The following is a 23679-nucleotide window of genomic DNA, read 5'->3' as shown; positions in this document are numbered from 1 at the left end:
CTCCTTACACTCATAAAAAACATACTTCTGTATAAGCTATCCAAGGCCCTTTAGCTGGAACTGCACGTTCTGCTGTTCCCACATCTTCCCCTTTTTTGTTTTTGAACATTGGGTTCACAGTGAGCGCAGTAAGTACCCTGGTTTTATTCTTCTTTACATTCTGTATCATTCTCCAGTGTTGCTTTCCATGCAAGAGACAGAACCTGACGCACCAATATGATGTTGACAGAATTCAACTTCATTGTCTGACCGAGCTAGCTTTATACCAAAAGCTGCCCTGTCCACGCGCCTTGCAACAATATGATTGGTTACAGCATGTGCTATACAGTAGCGTGATTGGCTGCATGCACTGTCCACGCGCTCTGCACGCGCGTGTCAGCGATTGCTCATTGGCTGGTACCTTCTTATAGGATTCCTTTTTTCGCTTTTGTCTTTGACTTCACCTTCTATCCAGGCTGGCGACAACCCCATCCCCCCAGGATGAGTCCTGTCACTACACTCCAGATGATTCAAAGGACTATAAGAAAAAATATTACACAAGCACATAGAATTCCCACAAAAACCCATATATGCAGATTGAGGCCTGAAACCCATGTTTTTGGTTCTAACTACTTTACTCTATTAGAAAATGTCATCCATTATGTCTTGCAGTGTTAATTCTTGCAAATCATGCAATTGTTTTTGCAGGGCACTGGCTAAATCCTGAACCAGGCCTTGCACATCAGCTGAAAATATTCTCTGGAGATGCTGTTTCACTTGAGTCCACTCATAAACATTATCATTCCATTTCGACAGTGTTACACATAAATTCTTTTGAGTATATTCCCAATCACAACAAAGTTTTATTCTGGTAGCCAAAGTGTTCTGTCTATCTCCCATCCACAACAGGGCTGCTTCACATATACTTACTGCAGAGGTGTGAAGAGCTATCGAGGTTCATTCTTCCCCTGAGATGAGTGGTCTCCAGTATCAGCAGAAGTTGTCTTTACAGAAAGAAGTTTGGCTCCTTTTTTATCTGTGTCATGGAGGCACCCCAAAGTCAGTTTTAGGTGGACAACAAGTTCCAAAACAGACTTTATTCTAGCCAGAAAAGTGTAGCCAATAAACTAACTAGAAACAAGGTTTATACAATTATTTAGTACTCCGACAACATAAAAACACAGGTTCGGATATCAGTTGAGGAGATTATTGGAGTACGACAGCATAAGAAGAATGAGGATCCACAACATGCACATATTCACTCACAAGAAATAATACCAGAGGCCTCTCACTCCAGGGTACCCACAAGAAATAATCACTCACCTGGGTTAGGCAAGGACTCATTCAAGGCTATATCCAGTATATAACTACTCATCCAAACAAAAAGGTGAGGCATTCTTAATCCCAGGAAGTCTCCTCAGACTGTGTCCCAGTCAAAGGGGAGGGCTCCAGTTCACAGACTCACAGCTCCGAGAAGACCACTCAAAGGGGACCTTCGGTGGGGACTCCTTTTATAGCCTGGTCAGATGTGGCTGTGGGCATTACAACATAGTCCAGAAGCTTCACAGCTACTCTGGACACCTCCTTTGTTGAGGACCCTGTCAACTGACCGAGAGTCCCACCCCTCCTGCCCCACCAGTTGGTGGAGGTGAAGTCACCCTGCCCAGAGGCAGGGGAGGATGTGACTGACAGCACTTTCGTACCACCCTGGATGTGTACGTGGGGACAGGCACAGTGGGGCACAAAAGGTGCTAAAGAGCCATCAACGGCCCCATTGAAGGCTCCCAGATCTCAGGGGCATGTGCAACTGCCACACAATCCACCCTGTGACCACAGTCATCTGACAAACTACTTTGGAGTGATGGTGCAGTCACCTCTTGCCTCCAAAGTCAAAAGGGGGCATTATGTTAGTGAGTTCGAAAGCCCACTGTGGATCATCATACCTTATGTGTCATTTTCCTGTTATACATTATCATTACAAATCAGCCTACTAATAAACAATAGAATAGTGCAAATTACAACAATTACAATTATTATCAAATATTGGAGGAGTCTGGTTAGCCATCCTGATCAGGAAAACAAACGCATTGGAAGATTTTTCACCAGTTAGTCCCCAGTCGCAATACTGTAAATTTGTACCATTCTGATATGCTGGTGCCTCTAATTTACAGGGGGCCCAGTAAAAACTCAAAACATCTCCCGTGGTTACTTTAGATACCTTGCATGTTGGAATGTCAGCAGGGGGTTTCAAAGTAGAATAGTAACTTACATCTCAGTGTTCAAGACCCAGAACGGAAATAAAAGTTAAATTGCCTTGAACTACCCCTCCATTCTCTCATTGTTGATAAAACAAGTGAAATTTCTCTGACATCATCAAACAATTGTTAATTGGCTTGTTAGAAGCACATAAAAGAGGGGTCTCAACAAAATACTGTTGTGTTTGATTAAATTTAAGCCAATCCTTCTTTTCCAGCAACTGACCTTCTGGTGGTATCCATGCACCACCTACCCAGTGCGTGTCATTGTTGGAGAGAGGAACTTCAGGATCCCACCATGTTATAGGTCTAAAAAGAGGTGGATCCATGATGTAAGCCCAATATACATGTTTTCTGTCTACAGCTGGAATCATGCCAAAACTGATCATCATGAAACAAAACCTTACTGCATGGTTGCAGGAGATGATAGTCAAATAGGTTTAGAAGGTGTTAACTGGAGTGAGGGGGCACCTGCAGCTGCCATCATAGTCCTTGCATTTTGTTGTAACTTCTTCAGCTGCCTCCAGGTAACATCATTGGCCTCTTCCTTTTGTCTCTTCCGTTTCTTTGTTGTCCTCTGCTGCAGGGAAAGACATTGCATCTCTGGCATTGTGTTCTGTCTCGCATTTCTCCAACTCATAGTAAGGTTTAAGGTATTTCACAGGAAGCCACCTCGGTCCTGTTGGAAGAAGAACACACATATCCCCTTCCCCAGGTGATTAACTCTACAGGCCCTTGCCATTGACTGTTGTGCAGGGGGTCCTGATACAAAACCATTGGTCTCTGAGACACTGAATCTGGAGCACAGAAGCGTTTTTCCACTGCTGTGATAGAAGAGGGAGACAGAGCATGATTCAAAAAGTTTAAAGTATATGTTGCATTGTCTAATTGTTCCTGGAACATCATATTCCTCCTTTTTCATTTTAATATCATTTGTTTCAGTGTAGAATGCACCTGTTCAATAATGGCCTGTCCAGTGGGAGAATGTAGAATACCCGTGACATGCAAAACGCCCCAATGCTATAAAAAATATTGCATGGATCTGGCAGTGCAGCCAGGACCACTGTCAGTTTTAATCTGTTGTGGCACACCCAGCATACCAAAACAGCGGGGCAAGTGGCACTGAATATCCTTGCTTTTCTCACTAATATAAGCAGATGCACAAAACATACCTGAAAAAGCATCTATAGTGTTGGAACGATAAAGGACTCAGCATTCCAATTCAATGTGAATCACGCAAAGCCATTTATTACAGAAACAAGCCTCCTTATATATGCAACTGTTCTCTGATCACGCGTCCATGCTCCAAGCATGCATTCACTAATTGGATATCATCTATGCTCACGAGTTGTCCACACGCTGAAGTCTCACTGCTGATAGGTCCGTTGATTTACACCACGTTGGGGCTTTGTTATTTTGGAGATGCTTCTCTCCCACGGCAGGTCCTGTTCCCAACCTTGAAATTCCTGGCTGGTTCAGCAACAAATCTCCATCTAACAGCAACCCCTCCACAATTCCCCCTTTTTGATCTTGAACCAGCCAGGCCCCATTTACATCGCGCTGAATCATCTTTGAAATACACTGCAATATACAGCACATGATTAACACAATAATTACAATTACATATAATGCAATTAAGCCTTATTTAATAAGATCAAACAACTACCCACTTAGTCCAAAACTAATAAGCTATATGTCAAACCTTAACTTTACTACGGAAATCTTATTAATATACTGTTCTAGTTTGCCTAAAGCACTTATTAATAGATTCAGAATAATCCAACAAGTTAATACAGCACAACCATAATCCTAATGTAAAAGTAGAAAATTTATAACTGCGTGGTTCTGTAGATTTTGTAGGAATGTCTCATAATTTTACCTCATTTTTGCATTGACTATCTAAATGTAATATCACACTTCGGATCTCCTTCTGCTTGCTCAAATTGCTATTCTCCACAGGAGGTACACCAGCTTGCTAATAGGCTTCTAGACCACCAGGTCTGTGAGCATCTATAACACTGAATTAGGATCCATGGTTTACATCTGAAACAGTCCTCACAACTTATCTCCCTCCTGTCCATCTGCATCCATTGAATCTTTGTTGTCTTTATTCAGCCATTCAGAAATTTATTCCTCAAAGTTTCTAACTTCATTTTGGCTGTCATATTTATTGGATATTGATTTCTCTTACCGGATTGAAGTCCTGTTTCAGTTCTATCACTGTAGTGTTTGCTTTATTGAAACATTGGCTGTTAATACTAGTGGAAATACAGCATTTGAAATTTCCTTGGAGATTTCTCACTTGCAGTAAGCAGATCTGCACCATCCAAGCAGCTTCTTATGGGCCATGCAACTAAACAGAAAACGTTATTTGACCTTACAATTTACTTAACAAATCCTGACCCAAGAGAGGTATAGGACTTTCTGGCAACTACAAGAATTCATGTATTAAAACTTTGTTCCAAATTTGGCATTCTATTGGTCTCAAAAAACAGCCTTTCTTTCGTTCTCTCTCATGACCTCAAAAACTAGCACGGTGAATATACTAAGAAGTCTCTTACAACTAGTTACCACAGAATAAGTCTATTAAAAAAAAAATAAATTGTTTAATTTCCCAGCTTCATTAGAACTATGAACCCACTGGTAATGCCTTTCAATTTCAACCCTCAGACTCCTTAATGCAGTATTACAGTTCTCTAGCAGTTCTCTAACATTGCTGTGGGGGGGAATAAAACCTTCTCGTCCCCATCTGAGATGGCAGAATCTCCAGCCCAGCATGAAACAAATCAGTTCGAACTCCACATCAAACCAACCTGGCTGCACTCCACACCCAAATCAGTACCAGTCTGACCCAGAGAAGCACTGAGCACTCTGACCTCCCCAAAGCTGACCGGTGTGTAAAGAGTGACTTCAGCAAGGAGGTAAAATGATGAGCTCTCTCCCCAGATGTGTCAAAACCTAGGAAACAAGACAGAAGCAAAAAGAAACATCACCAATAACCCCTGATTCAAAGCTGAGAAGCAACACAGTGCCACAACAAGGATGGATGACAATACTCCAGGAAAAAAAAAAAAAGACAGAGCGGGGGGAGTAAAGCCCCCCTTTCTCCGCTTAGCAGCGGGAAAACAGGTTTTTCCATTTTTTTTTTTTCTTCTTTCTCTTCTTGCTGCAGTTCAGATCTAGCCAAGGCCATGCAGCTGGTGTAATCGCTGGCACAAAGTGGGAGGCTCTGGCAAACTCCTTGATTGCAATGACCTGATATTATCTGGCAGCTTCACACAGGCCCAAAATCCATGTTCAGGCACAGGCCTGGGATATTTTGCTTTTTTGTTCTCGCATTTCACTCCAACCATAACACACTTCATACACAATTCCAACCAACTCAGGAGTTGCCACACTCCTCAGCTCCATTTACCTTTTACGATATATAGATGTCAAAAAACATTATATTAAGCATCAGTGCATTATTCCATTTTCCTAGATTCCAAATAAGTTCATATTCCTGCAGCTTTTAAACACAACCTCATACAATACCAAGTTTACATCCATCATAGCCATCATAGCATTTAGGTGGATGGTTGGTTGTTGGTGTTTTTTTGTTTTTTTGTTTTTTTGTTTTTTTGTTTTTTTGTTTTTTTTTGTGTTTTTTTTTGTTTTTGTTTTTGTTTTTGTTTTTGTTTTTTTTCAATGTAAAGCAGAGTTTAACAATTTAAATTCTTTTCTGATCTCAGAATTACTAGATGACAATATAAGCAATTACTCTAATGCATAAGGATGCATCCTAAGGGGGAGCAATTTGGAATTTTAGCAGTGAAATTTTAGCAGTGGAACCGGTTCCCATTTTGTAATTATCTCCCCAAACAAAATTCTTTTGGTACCAAATATAAATATGCAAATTAAAATACTGAGCTCAGATATGAAAACCAAGTACCAAGTTCAAATATGCAGATGGATCACAGTTACACTAATTTAAGACAATCTCAATTTTTCCATTGCACCTTTGAACTGCCTACTGCCCAGCCAGGCAGAGGTACCCTGACAAAGCAGGTCAGTGCGCGTTGGAGCCCAACCACCACCTGTACCCCTGCCACCGCAGCAAGCCGGACTGGGCAAGGTTTTTATTAGTATCTCATCTGGTGCGCTACAACTCTTATCCCAAAACCAGGATTCTTTACTTGGTGTGCATACAAAAGAGCCAAATCCAGCACATCGAGATGAGACACAGCCTATCACAGAGTTGCGCAAGTCTGGATATTGGAATAAAGCTAGCGTGCTAGAAAGAAAAATAACAGCTACTACACACAAAATTTTACCATCACATTCATGCAGTAAAAAGCTAAACTACTCATGATCTTCTGTATTATCACAAAATGCACATTTTGAGTCAACGGATTCTCATGATTTAACAGACTGTGAACTTATCGTACCATATAACAAAGATCTACCAAAATTGCAACATGCTTAAACAGATACCCACAAAGAAAACAGGTTAATAAGGAAAGCATCTTGCAGGCTTTAACAAGTTTTCTGACCTGTGTGTTATCAGTTAATTCTCTCTCAGCTTGTTGAAGTGCAAATTGCCCCACCTGTAAAACTGTCTGAAATGATTTAATGATTTCTTGTCCGAGTGCTTTCCTATGTTTTAAAACACCTCCCAATATCGATTTTTAGGAACACAACTAAAAACAATCATTCCTGACCCCATCTTGCAAGTAAAAACCTTGAGAAGAGGGAGGGAGAGGGGGAAGCACAGGGCTGCTTGCAGCGCGAGTGGGAGAAGTGGGGAGAAGGTTTTACGGCGCACTTAAAAACAACTAGTTAAACAATTAACTCACATTCCTGACAAGGAGCTTGATTTTCAGAGAGGCAGTACATAGGAGCACATATGTACTGTAAAACTCGCAAATAACATGTTGATAGCAAACATCAGCATTCTCTACTGCTAATTTCAACAGCAGTGCTTCCTTAACTTGTAAGTTTTCAGCCTGCTTATTGATGGCCTCTTGAAGGTGGTCAATAAATTGCATGTAATTCTCATTGGGATCCTGATTAATAGTTTTAAATAATTTGGCTGCTTTGTTGGTTTCAGGCACCTCTCTCATAGCTTGATATGCAAGGTCTACTGACTGCCTCAGGATTTCAGAAACTAATAGCGCCTGTAATTGTGGTGTGTCAATTAGTGTCTGTTCCAAGAGTTGAGGGATACCTTCCCCTTTCAATGAATCCCCATCGTTCTGTCCTAAATGATCTATAGCTGTTACATTGCATAGGTCTACTTTTGCTTGAGTCTTTCATGGTTCTTATCTGATCTTGGGGCAACTCATACACATACTCCTTTAGCTTTTCAAGAAAATGCTGCAAACCCTCATCCTCTTCTAAGTCATCAGATAACGCAGACTTGAACGGTGCTGGAGAATCATTAGTAACAGGGGGGTTCGGAACAGTGTACATTCTCGCCAATACTTTCTAGCATCATAATTATTCGTATAACCTGAGTTCCCAAGCGCACCCCCTTTCCCATCACGATCATCATGGCCGCATAGTCAACTGTTGGATTCACTCACTAATAGCTGATCTGATCTTTCACACAGTTCTTTTGCCCAGTTCTTAACCAGCGACTCTCATGGAAGTTGGAGGGTTAAAAGGCGGTAAAAGCAGACACAAATTGGTAAAACGACTTGTTTTCAACTTTAGCATTCTCAGTTTTCACAGGTTATTTGGGTAAGTTTTCTGATTCCAGTCCTTTGGACTTGCTGTTCTCATCAGGGCTGGGTAATAGTGTAGGAGTACACCCGCTCGGCATTTTTCCTCCCCCCGCCCCGGACTGCTGAGCTATCAGGGGTGCCAAAAGCACAGCAGGGGATGGAGTAGAGAAGGTATCAAAGACACGTACCGGGTAAACTTCACAGCGACTTTCAGGATTCTTATCAGGCTGCAACGCTACAAAAACTCCAGCAGCAGCAGACCATTCAGCCTTAAGATCTTTTATAAGCTTCCATGTAATTTCTAATGATTTAGCTTCTTTATCATCTCCATTGCTGACCTTATTCCATAATTTCTGCCCTTTATCGTCCCAAAGTTAACGTTTAAAAGCCTTCTCGGTTTCTCCCGGGTAGCCGTTAATTCTACACCAAATTAACAGTCTACGTATGTTACCTTCTCCATATTGAAGTCCTCTCACAGAGATAATATGCAGGAGGAGCTTAACTATGACTTGTTCTTCAGAAAATACGTTTTGCTCCATAACTTCACTCTTCCCTCCTCCTGCCCCCAGCCGCTCACCTTTTCCGGTGATCCATCAACAAATTTATCCCCCAGGCATCCGTACGCCTCCATCCGGTCTCAGTCCAGCTGAACTGCCTCCGGTTGGGCCGCTCCAGGCTTTTCCCCGATTGTAGTGAGACGCCATTCAGAGTATCACGTCGGGGTCACCATTTGTTGGAACGATAAAGGACTCAGCATTCCGATTCAATGTGAATCACGCAAAGCCATTTATTACAGAAACAAGCCTCCTTATATATGCAACTATTCTCTGACCACGCGTCCACGTTCCAAGCATGCGTTCGCTAATTGGATATCATCTATGTTCACGAGCTGTCCACGCGCTGAAGTCTCACTGCTGATAGGTCCGTTGATTTACACCACATTGGAGTCTTGTTATTTCAGAGATGCTTCTCTCCCACGGCAGGTCCTGTTCCCAACCTTGAAATTCCTGGCTGGTTCAGTAACAAATCTCCATCTAACAGCAACCCCCCACACTATAGAAACTGAAACAAAGAAATAAACTTAATAGCAGAGTCAGTTATATTGTTAAGTGGCATTCTTTATTTTATCAGCGCTGGGGAACACTGGGGATCATCCTCCATAAGTTCTCCAAAGACTGGATGCTCTTGTGTTGCTTATATTCACATAATTATTACATATGCATTACAATTTTTGAAAAATTTGACATACAATACATCTATACTAAGAAATAATTGATGATGTTAATTATAATTGTTTAGTTTCTTACTTACATCTATGAATTATTAGTTAAATATAAACTAAGCTTCTAAACAATGTATCACTCAATCTTCTGTCTCCCTCTTGTCATGCAGAAGGATCTAAAACTTGAAAAATATCCCCTCGTTTTGCAGGTCGTCAGAAAGCATTTATCTCATGTCAATTGGTTAATGATGGGTACGTGTTTTGTAACTTAATCACAGTATACATGAATTTGACAGCTTCTCTTCTAAACCTGTACATATATCAAATGACCAAAAAATGAGACATATGTAACATCAGTCTGCTAAATGGCATTAGCTGTGAGCCCATGAGGGTTAACTCCAAGGGAGTGTAAATTTGTAATAAGGCCTTGACATTCCAGGCAAGAGCGAACTATGTATTTCGCTTGCTTGATTGTCAGTTGAAACATCTTTTTTAAAGCAGCAGCATTTTGATGGAAGAAAGCATGTGATGCCCTGGCAGAGAGGAAGTGGACTGTAGCTACAATATGAGAGTCCGCAACTGCATTTCCTTCTGTTGTGGGACCTGGTAAAGTCATATGAGAGTGTATATGAGTAACAAACAGTAGGTGTCTGCAAAGCTGTAATACAGTTTGCAATGATAAAAACATTTCAAAGAGCTGCTGTTGCAAGATTTCTCTAAGAAAGGCAGAGGGGATGTGATGCAGGACCTCGACTACATACTCAGAATCACAAATCAAATTTAGAAGTTCTGAGTTCTAAGGCATGTAAAGCTGCACCAAGTTCTACTAATTGGGTTGAGCCATTAATAATTTTAACAAAATAATGCCAATCATTATCTTCACACTAGACCAGTAAAGCTTTAAGAGATTTCCCTGATCCATCAACAAAAACTGTGCAAGCATGTGGAATCGGACCAAATACAAGTATGGTATGTGACCTGATGTCAAACACATGCAGATTGTGCAGCAATTTACATTTAGGCATGCCAAAAACTATGCTGTTAAGAAAATCGGCTAGTGCAATTTGCAAGGATGTAGATTGCGAATAATAAAAAAAAAAAATCAAAATCAGATTTTAAAAATGGTACATATAACAAATGGGTCATGGCCTAGTAAGACCTGAATCCGCTCTCTGACATTTTTTTTATCAGAGTAACAATCAATTCTAGAGGCTAAGTAATAGTTTTATGGAAAGAATTGAGAAAAAAAAATCCTTTCCAAATATATCAGTCTATTTGCTTTCTCATCATACTGTCCCATAATAGCCAGAGGTTGTTTTTGTGTTCTAGCTATAAATAGACAAACCTGCAAGTGTAATCAAATGCAGTCAGCCTGTAAGGTTGTCATAAACTTGTTCATCAAAGTCTCTAACCCCATTTCGGCTTTCATGTTTACTGGATATTGTTTTTTCTTACTGGCTCCAAGTACTGTTTCAGTTCTATCAGTGTAGTGTTGGCTTTACTAGATACTTCAGCTGTCCATACTAGTGGAAATACAGCATTCGAAATTTCCTTGGAGATTTCTCATGTGAAGCTAGCAGATCTGCACCATCCAAGCAGCTTCTTGTAGGACATGCAACTAAAGAGAATTCTCAGAAAATGTTATTTGAGCTTGCAATTTACTTAACAAATCCTGACCTAAGAGACGTATAGGGCTTTCTGGCAAATATGAGAATTCATCTATTAAACTTTATTCCAAATTTGGCATTCCATTGCTTTCAAAAAATAGCCTTCCTTCCTTCCTTCCTTCCTTCCTTCCTTCCTTCCTTCCTTCCTTCCTTCCTTCCTTCCTTCCTTCCTTCCTTCTTTCCTTCCCTTTCTTTCCCGTTGTGAGGGTGAAAACTCATGGACTCTCTCAAGAAAATCCCTCAAATCTCCCACACCCATGACCTCAAAAACTAGCACAGTGAATTTACTAAGAAGTCTCTTACAACCAGTTAGCACAGAATAAGTCTATTAAAAGATTTTTGGTTTAATTTCCCATCTTAATTAGAATTACGGATCCGCTGGGGATGCCTTTAATTTTACCTTCAGAGTCCTTCATTCAGTATTACAGTTCTCCAGCAGCAATATCGCTGCAGCAGGGGGCAGGGAGAAAGCCCCCCTTTCACTGCTTGCTTTTGTTTTTTTTTTCCCTCTTTCTTTTCTTGCTGCAGTTTAGATACATGCAAGGCCACACAGGTGGTGTAATCGCTGATACCAAGTGGGACCTGCCAGGCTCTGGCAGACTCCTCGGTTATAATGAGCTGAGTTTATCTTGCAGCTTGACACAGGCCTGAAATTTATGTTCAAGCTGTCCAGCATAGGCCTGGGATATTTTGCTTTTTCATTTTTCCATTTCATTCCAGCCATAACACACTTTATATGCAATTCCAATTAGCTGAACAATAGTCACATTCCTCAGTCCCATTTTCATTTTGCAGTTTTTTACAGGTATCAATAAACAGCATATTAATCAATCTATTATTTTCATTTTCCTGGTTCCAAATCATTTGATATTCTAGCAGCTTTTAAATACAACCTCTCCCAAGTTCACATCCATCATAGCATTTAGTTTTCTTTCTCATATCACCAGCTAGCACATAAATTCAATGCAAATCAGAGTTTAACAACTTAAATTCTTTCCTGGTCTCAAAATTATTAGATAACAATAAGAGCAAATTAACTTAGAGTACTGCATCCTGTTTTTTCCAAAGTTCTGCAGAACAACATTGATTGCAATACAGCACTGTAACCCAGAATCCCACATTCAAGCCACAAGTGAATACAATATTGTTGCAAACTTTCTTTTATCAGAGTATTCCTCCACAAAGTTACTCTAATGTGTAAGGATGCATCCTAAGGGGAAGCAAGGTGGTATTTTAGTACCAGAACTGGTTCCCATTTTGTAATTATCTCCCCAAATAATTTTGGTACCAAGTATCAATATGCAAACTAAAATACTGAGCTCAGATATGAAAACCAAGTACCAAGTTCAAATATGCAAATGGATAACAATTACACTTATTCAAGACAATATACTGATTTTAGCATTGCACCTTTGAGACGCTTACTGCTCAGCTAGGTAGAGGTACCACTGGGTCTCCCTGACAAAATAGGTCAGTGCGTGCTGGAGCCCAATCGGCACCTGTCCCCCTGCTGTTAGTAAGCTGGACTGGGCAAAGCTTTTATTAGCGTCTCATCTGGGGTGCTACAACTGTTATCCCAAAACCAGGATTCTTTACATGGTGTGCATACAAAAGAGCCAAATTTAGTACACTGAGATGAGACACAGCCTATCACAGAGTTACACAAGTCTGGATGCTGTAATAAAGCTAGTATGCTAGAAAGAAAAATAACAGCTATCACACACAAAATCTTATCACCACATTCACACAGTAAAGAGCTAAATGTATGTTTTGAGTCCATGGATTCTCGTGATTTAACAGTCTGTGAACTTATTGTACCATATAACAGGCAAAGACTTATTGAAACTGTTCTGCAAGTTTTCTGTGATTCGTTTGTCATCAGTTAATTCTCTCTCAGCTTGTTGAAATTCAAACTGTTCCACCTGTAAAACTGTCTAAAATGATTTAATGATCTCTTGTGCAGATTTATTTTTGTCTTGCTCTTCTTGCTTTAAAAACAACATTAATTGCAACAAAGTATTATACTTAAAGGTTCTATTCTCCGTCCACTTTTCCTAATCATCTAACTTACACAGCAGCCACCATTGATTACAATATTTCACAAGATCCTCCTTCCTCATATCTCCAAGTGCTTTTCTATGTTTTAAAACACCTCCCAATACCAATTTCTTAGGAACCCCACCTCATAAGTAAAATGATGAGAAGAGGAAGGGAGGAGGGGCAAGCACAGAGCTGCTTGCAGCACAAGTGGGAGAAGGAGGGAGAAGGCTTACAGCACGCATACACAAACAATACTACAAAGAAACAACTGTAACAACAACCAATAAAACAATGAACTCACATTCTTGACAAGCTGCTTGATTTTCAGAAAGGCAATACACAGAAGCACGTAATATGTACTGTAAAACTCGCGGATATAGTTTATGTATGGGGGAAGCAGCTTGTTCCACTACAAATGTAATCGCTCAACTCACTTGTTCAATGAGAGCTGCTTTCCCTGTTACACCCAGGGATCGTGTGGCTACAAAAATTTACTCACCCGTTGGATTACATGGCCGCCGCCACATACACTCTGCTCGATGAAGAGCCTCACAGGGGTCAGACGCTCACACGGGGAACCGTTTACGGCAATGAGAACGATTCATACAGACACAGACAGAGACGCACAGCCACAGAGTTCTTGTTAGCAGTGAAAGCAGAGCCAGGCAGACCAGAGCAGAGCTGAGCCAGGCTGAGTTGACTTTTATTAACAGTTCTCCATTTATAGGTTTACAGATATGGGACTGGACCAGGAGGTTACACAGGGCGTTTTTTCAAAAAATGTTGTTCCAAACTCATGTTGTGACTGTTTTCAGTCATGTTCCCGTGCATATCTTGTGGGCGGAGTTCCAACCTACTCGTTCACATGCCCAGGCCCAACATTCACACATCATATATATGGTGGCGGTTTTCTGGCCTGAGATATCATTCTCACTGGTCTGAGCTATCACTCCTTACACTCATAAAAAATATACTTCTGTATAACCTGTCCAAGGCCCTTTAGCTGGAAGCACACATCCTGCCATTCCTACAGTCCCCCTCTCTACAAGCTCCTTCATGCTTGTTAGGCTTATATCTTACCAAAGCAGATGCTTAGGGATTTATCATGCTTACTGCTTCAGTCAGGTTTCTTATTTAGTGGCCAATGGAGAGGGTCCTACAAATTCTTCTCTGTTTTTTGTTTTTGTGGTTTTTTTTCTTTTCTTTTTTTTTTTTTTTTTTCTGCAGTATGGCCACATTTATCAGTAATTCTGGGGGAATAAAGCATACTTAAAATCTTGTAAATTTCATCTGACAGAGGAGACATACTAAATTATCAAACTATGACTGCCAAGAAGAAAATTTCTAGAGTAGCCAGCTTTAAATTGACTGTATGAATTAATACACAGGATTATGGGCAGTACAGAGAGACAGAGACATATATCAGCAGACAGATAAGCTTTGACTGAGCAGAATTTGGATATCATTTGAAAATTTTCCATATGTACTCCAATTGTATTTGTGTAAATTTGGGGTAACTGCTAGTTTCAGGGGAAAAAAAAATCAAACCACAAACAACCAAAGAAACCCCACCACAACATTGCTAGGTCACTGTCCATCATTTTTGCTAAGTGTCCTGGTTTTGTTAAAACCAAGTTTCTCTTTTAGTGAATTTTCCTGTCAGCTAAAGTCTTCTTACTAACTGCACTTTTCTGAAAGCTAGATACATGTTCGGAAGAGGGGAGGGGGAGGCTAAAGGGGGAAAGGGAGGGGAGAGAAGGTTAACAGTACATCTGCCATGGTTTATTGTCACCCTACAATCAAACCTTTGACGCCTTCCTATGTAACCTCATCTAGGTGTTCCTACTCCGGCAGGGGGATTGGACTAGATGGTCTTTTGAGGTCCCTTCCAATCCCTAACATTCTATGATTCTGTGAAGTTGTGGGAAACGGGAGAGGTGCCTGAGGACTGGAGAAAAACAAATGTCACTCCAGTCTTCAAAAAGGGCAAGAAGGAAGACGTGTGTAACTATAGACCAATCAGCCTCACCACCATCCCCGGGAAGGTGATGGAGCAACTTATCGTTGGTGCCATCTCAAGGCATATCAAGGATAAGAGGGCCATTAGGGGCAGTCAACATGGCTTCGCCAAGGGGAAGTCACGCTTAACCAACCTCGTAGCCTTTTATGAGGACATAACCAGGTGGCTAGATGATGGCTAAGCAGTGGATATGGTCTATCTTGATTTTAGTAAAGCATCTGACACAGCCTCCCACAGCATCCTTGCTGCTAAACTGTGGACTGGATGATCGTGTAGTGAGATGGACTGTGAACTGCCTGAAGGAAAGAAGCCAGAGAGTTGTGATCAATGGGATGGAGTCTAGTTGGAGGCCTGTATCTAGTGGAGTGCCTCAAGGGTCAGTACTGGGACCAGTAATATTCAGTATATTCATTAGTGATTTGGATGAGGGAAGAGAGTGCACTGTCAGCAAGTTTGCTGATGATAAAAAACTGGGAGGAGTGGTTGACACACCAGAAGGCTGTGCTGCCATCCAGAAAGACCAGACAGGCTGGAGAGTTGGGCGGGGAAAAAATTTAATGAAATATAACAAGGGCGAATGTAGAGTCTTGCATCAGGTTCCAGTATAAGTTGGAGAATGACTTATTAGAGAGCAGTGTAGGGGAAAGGGACCTGGGGGTCCTGGAGGACAGCAGGATGACCATGAGCCAGCACTATTCCCTTGTGGCCAGGAAGGCCAACGGCATCCTGGGGTGCGAGGGCGAAAACTCATGGAATCCACACAATTCAATATGAATTCAAGCGAAGTCATTTATTACAGAGACAAGTCTCCTTATATATGCAGTTATTTCTTGATCACACGTCCACGTTCCAAACACGCATTGGCTTATCGGATATTGTCCATGTTCACGGGCTGTTTGCGCACCCGAGTCTCACTGCTAATACGTCCGTTGATTTACACCACGTTGGGGCCTTGTTATTTCGAGTTGCTTCTCTCCCATGGCAGGTCCTGTTCCCAGCCTTGAAATTCCTGGCTGGTTCAGTAACAAATCTCCATCTAACAGCAACCCCATCCACAACTCAGCCTCAAGAAAATCCCTCATATCTCTCACACTGGGGTGCATCAGAAGGGGAGTGGTTAGTAGGTCGAGAGAGGTTCTCCTTCCCCTCTACTCTGCCCTGGTGAGACCACATCTGGAATATTGTGTCCAGTTCTGGGCCCCTCAATTCAAGGACAGGGAACTGCTGGAGACGGTCCAGCACAGAGCCACAAAGATGATTAAGGGAGTGGAGCATCTCCCTTATGAGGAAAGGGTCTCTTTAGCTTTGAGAAGAGGAGACTGAGAGGTGACCTCATTAATGTTTTTAAATATGTAAAGGGTGAGTGTCATGAGGATGGAGCCAGGCTCTTCTCAGTGACAACCAATGATAAGACAAGGGGCAATGGGTATAAACTGGAACACAGGAGGTTCTATTTAAATTTGAGAATAAACTTCTTCACAGTGAGGGTGACAGAGCACTGGAACAGGCTGCCCAGGGAGGTTGTGGGGCCTCCTTCTCTGGAGACATTCAAAACCTGCCTGGATGCCTTCCTGTGTAACCTCATCTAGATGCTCTGGCAGAGGGATTGGACTAGATGATCTTTCGAGGTCCCTTCCAATCCCTTATATTCTGTGATTCTGTGTATGTAGCTTTGGGAATAGAGACAGTATCACGGGTCATTTTGCAGAGAGTCTTCACTTGATAGTGTCTTCCCCATCAGTCCTTGTTCAACTAATTACTTTTTCCAAAACTGAAGTGCATTTTAGGAGCCAAACTGAGTTTGAATATGTGCAATTCTGTTCAGAAAACATAAGCATGTGTTCTGGAATCTTAGCAGCAACTAAGTAAAACATTAGTTATAGATCTGAAAATTCTTACTGTATCTAAGTACTGAACATTAACTAGATTAAAAATTCTAAGTCCAGTTAACAGGAATGGAAAATATCTTTTTAAAAATACTCATGTGCGTTTTATTAAGTGGACACTTTATATCTTTATTAGCTGAAGATATGAGGATTTTGATCATAATAAAATATAAAACATTCCTGAAGTACTTGTGTACAATTAAAATTCTTTTATTATTCAGAAATATTTCTCATCTTGTTCACAGACACATTAAAATATTACATGTAGTTAGTATATCATACTCTGAGTTTCTGATATGCTTCTGCCTGAGCTGTGAAATAACATCTTGTTTTCCAAAAAAAAAAAACAAAATGCTAATTTCTGGTTGTTATTTAAGTATGCCCTACTTTCAAAAGCTTTTTAAATGGAACATAAGTAACTTGATGAAACTGGGTTTTTTATATGTAGGAATTACTTGTTTGTGAAAACAAAGCATTCTTGGTTTCATTATAAAGAAGATGATCTGCATAAAAGAACATTTAACATTATAGAAAAAAAAATAGTCTTCCCCTACATGCTTCTACATGGTTTTAATTTTTATTCTTTCTAACAAACTGACAACAGTTTATCCTTTTAAAATAGAAAACCTTCATCCCGGTTACCATACACAAAAATGCTTTGAACTTTACTTAGTCAATAAGATACAGAACCATATATGATTCTTTTTTAGTCAGTAAACAGGCTTCCCATCCATTTTAGCAGCATAACAGGGATTTGCACCCATCCAAAAAAGCCCTTTTTTCACAGCCAATGTGGTGCAAAGGATCTTACTTTAAATAAGAAGTAGGCCTATGCCATGCATATTTGTTTAACATATGGTATCAATAATTCGGTTCAGGATATTTAAGGGTTATATTTATTAGAACTTGAATATGATGAATGATTCTGAAATTGCTACCTCATACTTTACGTTTATGACTGAGAATATGATTTATTATCGTTGCCATATTCTAACACCGGGAAGTTTCATTTTGGTTGTGAGTGATTTATATCATTTTACTGCTGTAATTAGACACTGAACAATTAGTCATGACTTTTGTTGGTTTCACTTTTTGCAGTCTGATGTTGCTTTAAATGCTATGGACACAGTGAAACTTTTTTTTTTTTTTTTTTAAATACACTGTAGAATCCTAAAAGGGCATCACATACAGATGACTCAAATCTTCCAAAATATTTTTTGAAATTATTTACCTTCAGTATGCTGCAACTCTGAAAGATTATGTTTATTCTGAATTTGTGCATTTGTTTTCTTCTTTTAACAGAAAGAGTTTAACAGTGATTGCAAATTGAAGGAAAGAAAATAATAAAATGGATGTATGATATATGCATCCTTAAACTGGAAGCACAATGGAACACAAATGTTCGTGGCCCTGAATGGAAGGGGAGCCACAAAGACAGGATGGAAAACAAGAAGAAAAAACAGTTCAGCTCACTTTCTTCCAATGGTAGTAAAGCCATAGATGAAGGAACTATTTTACTCATGCAGTTGAACCAAAGGCTCTTACATCAAGAATATTTGGTAATTCTCTTCAAGAGTAAATGCAAGAAAATAGTGCAGACATCTGCTTGTTTGTAAAGAGAGCATGGGAAGCCTTTGAAGGTTTTGTACTCATTGCTGGCACGTGAAATACTTTTATTATAAGATATGATACTGAACTAAATAAAGATACAAGCTGGATCAAAGCGGATGGAAGCTATTTCCAGTGTGCACAATTTTTTTTCCAGTCTCTGCAACAGAATTTAAGGGATCTGAGACAATCTGTTGAATGATCTTCATGGGGAAAGTTACTTACAGAATATTAACTCATATCAAAGACCTTAATTCAAGTCTAATGATCCAATAAACATTTAGACATGCTGGCATTTATTGGAAGCACTTGGAGCAGATGCAAGAATAAGGACATTTCTTGAGAAGATTAGTGGAAGTATGGATAGGATTAAGGAATATAAGCAGTGTAAAGCTGTTCTAATACAATTAATAGTATAGTTTGCTTCTATGTTCTAACTTCATTCCTTTTTATTTTTAAGTTATTTTTTTAATAAAATGTTAAATATCTTTTTAATTTGAAATGTTTTACTCAATTTGCTTTTTGGTTATTTCCCATTTTTCTCAGTTGACGAGGGTTTTGATTGCGGGGTGACAATAAAACCCTGCCAGATGTATTGTTAACCTCCTCTCCCCCCCACTTTCCCCTTTTGCCCCTCCCTCTCCCCCCTTCCCACTAAGGACAGGTGATCGGGAGGAGAAGAAGGACAGAGAGAAGAGAGTTGGAAAAATTAAAAATGTTTTACTAATGCTACTAATAAGAATAGAGAAAATAATACAAAATATACAAAACCAATCTTGAAAGTCTTAGAAACTGCAGAGCTAGCACCCGAAGTCCTGGATTGGACTCTGCAGCCAACCGGAGCTGGATTCAGTCTCTCACTAGGCCTCAGTTCGCAGGGACGACTAGCAAGGTCCTCTCCTAATATTGGTCATAAGCAGAAGGGAAAAAAGGAAAAGGAGAAGAAGGGGTGAGATCCTTGTGATCTCCCACTTTTATATGAAGTATTCACGTGAATGGAATGTTATACATGGTTAGTCAGTTTCTTGGTCACCTGTTTCTCGTTGCCCCTCTCGCGAGATGTCCATCCATGCTTATCGGTAACTTCACATTCCATTGCTATGTTTACCAAAACATGTATCTGGTTCTCCAGGAAAATGCAGCTAATATGAAGGCTTTAGCTGACAGGCAAATTCACTAAAAGAGAAACTTGTTTTTTAACAAAACCAGGACATCAGTACACAGATGTTGATCAGTTAAAATGTCAAAACCTCATAAGTATTCTGAGAATAGACATTAGACGATGCTTTAAAGGCAGAATTTAATGTGTATAATCTATTTTTTCCTAAACTGCCTTGCACTTAAGCAAAAAGACCAAACAAGCAGTGCTTGGATTTATTGTACTGTATGTCTTCGTGTCGGAGAGATTTTTTCAACTTATCAGCACTCAGGAACAAACTTCAGAAATCCTTTGTTCAAGGGGTCTTTCTACTATTTTGAAATTGAGCAAGGGGCCATATCTGTACTGGGGTGTCAATGCATCTTTGTGTATATTCATCTGACCAATTTCAATTTGGAGTTAAGGAGCAAGCATTGGGCTGGAACCTAGATGTGGACAGCCACTGAGACTGCAAACAAAATTAAACATCATGTAATTCCCAAGTGTAAAATCTGGCCTCCAAAAGGTAAGTAAGAAGGCAACACAGTTTTGCACTCCTTATTCAGTTGATATACCCATTCAGTGCATTTGCCCTTGTTAACAGTTTGTAGAATCATGGACATATAAGTGGGAGAAATGGCTAAGTAAGGACTGAAGGATAGGAGATCCAAAAACATGCTCATGCATTTATCAGAGATTACTACTCACATGTATATTATATATGAGAGTTAACCAAAAAGCTGTGCTGGTATGCAGCTTTGGCATGCCTTTCATATCCATCATGGTAACTGAAGGCTCAAAATAATACATAATATCCAGCACATTTTTATGAAGTGTTATTAGTCCCCTGGCTTAACTTGAGTAATTGCAGTATAACAAAGTTAAGCATAATGTGAAGTCTGTTCAGGTAAAGGTACATAAGATTTGTTTTATGCTTTGCTTTACTCTAAAATTACAGAGCTCTGGATAGCTCACCAACCTAACCATATTGAAATTCATTCTGTTAGAGCAGATAAATAGAAAACAATACATCAAACACTTTATTCCACTAAATAAATAGCCTTTGTTGTGTCTGTAGTAAGAAACAAAAGTAGTATAATATTATTATGTTTAAATACTTTAAGTATGAGATTATATTGATGCTGCAGTTTCATCTTCAATATTTTTTGTTGTGAAAAAGGTTTTATATTTATTGTTTGGAAACTGTATTTTAGTACAAAGGAGAGCCTTTCTTAATGTGTCTTTCTGATAATTTTAATCTCTATAAAGTCAGGTGATACTGGAATGTATTGGAATTCTATAACTTATTTAAGTCAATGTTTAACCAGCACTTCCATCTTAATCTGTTAAATAATAGCCATTTTTAAAAAGCAAAAAATAATATCTTTCCCATAAAATACAAAATGGTCAGATTATATTTCTTGTCCTTAAATAAAGTCAACTGGTTTAAAACCAGGAAGTCATTCAAGAGACAACATTTCAGCTAATAGCTAACATTATATTTCATGGTACTTCATCTCCAGCCTGCTTCTTCACAAATTAGATTTTTCCAGAAAGGGAAATAAGAACTTAACATTTTAAATATAACTGAAGGTCAGCAAAACTTAACTACCATGATAAAATCAAGTTTCTGTTGTTTAAAATTTGAAATTGATAATTAAAACTGACAAGACATAATAGACCACCTGCAGTGAGCATTCAGTGTGAGACTGAACAAATGCAGTATTGGATGACCACTTAAAAAACATTTAGGGTACAAATGAAATTCTCTTTTGACAGAATTTCCTAGAAGAGTTGGTCAGGGGAAAAAATAATGCATAAACATTATCACAGTACTCAAAACACCTTGCTGCTCAGATGCCAAAACCAGGAAATATCGCTCTTCCAAAGTGAGTCAGCAGCCATTTGGGACATGAATAGCAGTGAAACAAACAAACAAAAAAATCCTTGAAGGAATCAATGATTCCTGCATGATTGGCATACTGTGATACCCATTGTGGTGGGAGCAAACTGCAGACATTCTAGATAGGGTATCACAGATTGTTGAACATAAGTTCTATTTTCTGCCACCCTCAGCATAACAGACTCCTGAGCAAAAGGAAAACAGGGTGAGGGATTTAAAAAAGAAAAGGGAAACAAAAATCACTGAGCAGCAATGTATATTTTTATATTTAAATAAAAAAAAAAAAAGTGTGGGGAAGAGAGAATAAGAGTATTGTCACTCATTTGTTTTATTAACCTGAAATGGTATTGCACAATAAAAACAAAAAGGGAGAAGATCTGCTGTACTACAGGATGTAGTTTGGTGCTGTATATTTCCAAAACAAAACCAAACTAAACCAAATAAACAAAATAAGAAAAAAAAAATCACTTGAACATTTGTAAGACTATTTTTTTACATGTATGACTCAGTTATCTCCACACTAATAACAACAAAATGCTTTAGATTCTTCCTGTAAGTATTCAAATCCACCTAGTTTATGCAGTGGAAAAAGCAATTAATTTAAAGCAAGCACATTTGATGAAAGAACAAGGAGGTTTAGGAAAAAGAACATGTACTCACATTTTTAAAGTAAACTTTAGATATGTAAAACTAGTTAAATTTTATATAAGACTTCATTCAAGATATTTCAGGTTATGAAGTTCACTAAAGGCTAGTAAGCTTTAGTAATACAATAATAATATACCAGTGTATGAGCACGAATTTGTAATTCATGGCCCTGTTGAAACTGATTTTCTCTGTTGACAAAATCAACCATGACAGCTTCAAGGAGTGATCTTGAAACTAATGCAGGAAGACAGCTCCTCTCCTGAAGTATCAAGTTTCATTATTCACTCTCCTAAATTAGATTGTGGGGCAGAATTTATCTTCCTAATTTCCTATTAAATTGGAGAAAGAGAAGTACAACACATAATATAAACACATTTTCTGCTGCAGATAGTCAATATATGATTACTGATGGTGTTCTGAGAAAAAGCTCATTGAAACAATCTCAGTGCAACTGCAAATAACAAACATATGCAAAAAAAAGTTCTGTTTCCCATCACATTATGGGCAAGAAATGGAATATGGAAAATTAATTGGTTTGGACCAATCAGATTATGATTTATAGTTATGCTTACCTGCTCAAAAATATTTGAACCTCATGTTTAACTATACAGGAGTATTCTTGGACTAAGTTTAGGGGCTGCCATTTTCTAATGAAGCACAGTGAATCTCAGATACCTGACTGATGCCTTCTTGCGAGGGCGAAAACTCATGGACTCCACACAATTCAATCTGAATTCAAGCGAAGCCATTTATTACAGAAACAAGCCTCCTTATATATGCAGTTATTTCCTGATCACACGTCCACGCTCCAAGCATGCATTAGCTGATTGGATATTGTCCATGTTCACGGGCTGTCCACGCGCCCGAGTCTCACTGCTAATAGGTCCATTGATTTACACCACGTTGGGGCCTTGTTATTTCGGAGTTGCTTCTCTCCCACGGCAGGTCCTGTTCCCAGCCTTGAAATTCCTGGCTGGTTCAGTAACAAATCTCCATCTAACAGCAACCCCTCCACAACTCAGCCTCAAGAAAATCCCTCAAATCTCCCGCACCTTTTCACTCACTAATCCCAGAAAAGAATATACAGTATGCCCTTTGCTCACCCCAACAACATAAAGAAAACACGTCCTGGTTTTGTTAAAAAACAAGTTTCTCTTTTAGTGAATTTGCCTGTCAGCTAAAGCCTTCATATTAGCTGCATTTTCCTGGAGAACCAGATACATGTTTTGGTAAACATAGCAATGGAATGCGAAGTTATTGATAAGCATGGATGGATATCTCGCGAGAGGGGTAACAAGAAACAGGTGACCAAGAAACTGACCAACGATGTATAACATTCCGTTCACGTGAATACTTCATATAAAAGTGGGAGACAACAAGGATCTCATCCCTTCTTCTCCTTTTCCTTTTTTCCCTTCTTCTTATGACCAATATTAGGAGAGGACCTTGCTGGTTGTCCCTGCGAACTGAGGCCTAGTGAGAGACTGAATCCAGCTCCGGTTGGCTGCAGAGTCCAATCCAGGACTTTGGGTGCTAGCTCTGCAGTTTCTAAGACTTTCAAGATTGGTTTTGTATATTTTGTATTATTTTCTCTATTCTTATTAGTAG

General features: G+C 39.4%; 1 pseudogene; it reads left to right on the top strand.

Moving 5' to 3' along the window:
• LOC136114557 (fibroblast growth factor 10-like) overlaps nucleotides 1-18274 on the top strand; it is a 119554-nt pseudogene extending 101280 nt beyond the window's left edge.
• The last annotated feature ends 5405 nt before the right edge of the window (nucleotides 18275-23679 follow it).

The sequence above is a fragment of the Patagioenas fasciata genome, chromosome W, assembly GCF_037038585.1.
Source record: "Patagioenas fasciata isolate bPatFas1 chromosome W, bPatFas1.hap1, whole genome shotgun sequence".
Taxonomy (NCBI): Eukaryota; Metazoa; Chordata; class Aves; order Columbiformes; family Columbidae; genus Patagioenas; species Patagioenas fasciata.
This window is presented reverse-complemented; position numbering and strand designations above follow the sequence as displayed.